A 3509-nucleotide genomic window follows, 5' to 3' on the forward strand; every position below is an offset into this window, starting at 1 on the left:
TCGGGTCGGGTTCGGATTTGAACAGCGAATATTTTTTTGGGTTCGGGTCGGGTCCGGGTTTACCTTTCAATTATTGTCTCGGGTTCAGATCGGGTCCGGGTTTGAAAAATGTGAAACCCGACAATCTCTACTAGCTAGCATCTAGTTGATTGAAATATAACATAGATGAATTAGTAAGCATAATTCCCATAATCATTTTGAGGATCGTTTGAATAGTTATCATGCGGTTCAAAAAGCCGTGGTAGTGGATTCGAATATTGCAGGTTTGAAGCTTTCTCAGCAATTCAGAACATAGAGTGCATGTACGATGAATTGTCTCTTGGCAAAAAAAAATCTCAGTTAATTACTTTGGTAATGATCATAAGAACTCTAAGCTGAGAAAAAGGCTCTGTTTCCGTTGGAAATTAACGTCAGAAGAAAAACTAATAGTACCTAAATTTTGTTATCAAAATATTTATCAAAATATGTTGCTTGAATATTTCTGACATTTTTCATAGACCTAATAAAAACAACAAGTTTTTTTATTCGCCAACTGTTTGAATACGAATTAAGGTATAAACAACTTGATAAATCTTCGTTGGTTAGTCAAAATAATAATTAAGTATGTTGCTGTTCTGTTATAGTCCAATTAACAATTCTCATTATACAAATGTTATGTTCCTGCTTTGTTCTAATAATGTAAAATTTTGTCAAAAATTAGTTGTTTTGCTTGTTAGGCATTTTTGTCCTTTTTTTGTCATTTAAATTAATTAACTCATTAAGCGTGGCAAGAATGGATAAATTATGGGTGAAATTATGAAAAAAAAAATCCACTTGCTCAGCTGGGATTCGAACCCAGTACTCTTGTATGCTAGACGAGCGCTTTACCAACTCAGCTACCGAGCCACTTGGTGACCCAATAACTTAGATGGTTACAAGTTTCGAATTCGAATCCCCATATCAATGTGTCGTTCGCATGCGATGGCCTTCCCGCATCTTTACCCTTCCACAATACAGTTGTTATGGAAGCGTTGTTGGTTTGATAGCCAAACAGTTTCAACACAAAATAAATCGCATTCGCTCTGCGCGCGTGTGTAGCATTAATGAGATGGACGGATGTGGGTTATGAAAAGGGTCCGCGTGATCTGTGGGGATTTGAATTCGAAACTTGTAACCATCTGAGTTAATGGGTCACCAAGTGGTTCGGTAGCTTAGTTGGTAAAGCGCTCGTCTAGCATATAAGAGTCCTGGATTCTAATCCCAGCAAAGCACGTAGATTTTTTTTTTTCATAATTTCACCCATAATTTATCCATCTTTACCACGCATAATGAGTAAATTAATTTAATACCCATGCGGATTGAATTACCGAAACAGCTCAATATATGTGTTACTATACTGTCATTCAGTTATTTCTATTCCAACAGTGCAACTTGATATTGTTTTGTTATAAATTACTGCGAAACTAATTATGACATCATGTTGAGATATTCGTTCAAAACCAATTTTGGACCCCTCCTGTCCACGCTTTTTTCGTTACCAAGAGAAGTGGGAGGGGTCAAGGGGTATGTCTCACTAAAGGATTGTAACCAGCTGACCGCGTTTACTTCAAAATTTATTTCAAATTAATTAATCTACTAGTCTCCGAATTGTGGTCATTTAAAAATTCAAGGTTCTTCTCGGGCTTCTAAGGGTTAAACCAACCATTGCAAACCTGATTTCATTGTTCGCTTTACAGGAGCCTGCAACGGAATCATCGATTCAAACACTACTATAAACCGTAGTCACAAAAAATAATGTCGGAAAAATCGAGGTACAGTAGAAGCTTGTTATAACGACATAGCAAGGGAGCGTCGTAATAGAGAAATATCGTTATAGAGAATAGTGATAACATTGAAATCTTTTTCAAGGGACCGTAAAAATGTCGCTATAGAGAGCTTTTGTCACTATTAGAGTGGTCGTTATAACGAGCTTCGACTGTAGTTTGAGGTCAACAGTGACTCCAGTCGATTCATTTTGAACGACTCAGCTTACACAATAGGGCCCTTACTGTACTCCCGATACAATTTCCTTAAATTGTGTAAACAGAACCTCTAATACTAATTGGGAGGTTTTTATAGTGCTTTGATACGCAGAACGTGAGAATACACTTCTAAAACTAGGATTTACGATACCCAGGGATTCCCAAAGCGTTCTTAGGGGATTTTGAAGCCTTTCCAATGGATTCCAGATGCGATTTCGATGAGATTTCCAGAAAATTTCCATGCGTATCCGATAAGCGGGTTTCCATAAAGTTCTACAAACGATTCCTAGTAGTTTTCAACTTTCGGGGGTTTCCAATGTACTTCAGAAAATCAAAAAAAGAATCACAGCGGTTCCACAATTTTCTAGGGAGTTTCAAGGGAAATCCAAAGAGCTGGCCAAGCAGGCCCAGGAATCAGAGAGGCCTGAAGGGGGTTTACCAGGTTTCAATAGTTTGCAAGGGGTTTTAAAATCTGTGGAAAATACTTGAAGGCCAACTTTGAAATTGGAACCTTCGATGCACAGAAAAACTGTTAAAGATTACTTTGAACCGCTAGAAACCTCAAGAAATCTTTTGGAAATATTTGAAAATTCCCGGAGAAGTTTACTATCATTTTAAACGCAATTTAACAGATTCATTCGATATATTGCACACTTTCGATTATCAACCTATGCAAAATATGAAGAAATCGAGCAACTTTCCTGGTGCTTCCATGACTTGCCGTCATCCACCGGGTTGGAGATATACCGTAACGAAATAAACCATCCGGAATCTCAAACAGGTCATCTTCCCTATAAACGCGCTACTGATGGGAATAGGTTTACGATGACTGTGAGTCTACGGACGGAGTCCGCGTTCGGTAGTAGCCCTGCTGAGAGACAGGTGATGAATGCTTTATTCTTGTTTTATGGACGTCGTTGTCCAATTAAGTTCCTATCAGCATCGGTTGCCTCAGCACAGCCGAGCGCATTACGCCACGATGACGTTCCAAGTCCAACAAACACATCTAGTTATTATATGAACCGCTCAGGAGGAGATCTCTAGTTTTTTGTTTTTACTTCGTTGCTGTTTGTGATGAACTACTAAAACACTATTAATGGTGGCGCTCCGTTGGTTGTTGTGATGAAGCAAGGAATATAAAAATGAAATCAATTAAATGATATGATTGTTATTAAATTAAATTATACTGGCTGTCCGTTATGTCTGCTGCCCGGTGTTTTACTGGGCTCGAGTTGATTGAAAATTATGGATCGGGATTTACAGGGATTTGATTTGCGTTTATGGGCTTTCATTCGTGGGATAACGTCAACGTCTTCGCTGGCAAGGGTAGACCAACGACTGGATATGGCGTGCTAGTCATACCTACACTACGTTTAAATGTTCAATGTTTTTGATCTACTGAAGTCTGTTTTTGTTGTCTAGATTGGTCTATTACACCATACTCTGTAATGACTCATTACGCAACTGACAAAAGTTGCTATATTACAGGTACAGGCTCCAAAGTAATAT

General features: G+C 38.3%; 1 non-coding gene across 1 annotated transcript; it reads right to left on the reverse strand.

The window, feature by feature from the left end:
* Positions 1-813: 813 nt before the first annotated feature.
* Positions 814-885, reverse strand: Trnaa-agc. The gene has a single exon. It is a non-coding gene; the product is annotated as a tRNA-Ala (tRNA).
* Positions 886-3509: the final 2624 nt, after the last annotated feature.

The sequence above is a fragment of the Aedes aegypti genome, chromosome 1, assembly GCF_002204515.2.
Source record: "Aedes aegypti strain LVP_AGWG chromosome 1, AaegL5.0 Primary Assembly, whole genome shotgun sequence".
Taxonomy (NCBI): Eukaryota; Metazoa; Arthropoda; class Insecta; order Diptera; family Culicidae; genus Aedes; species Aedes aegypti.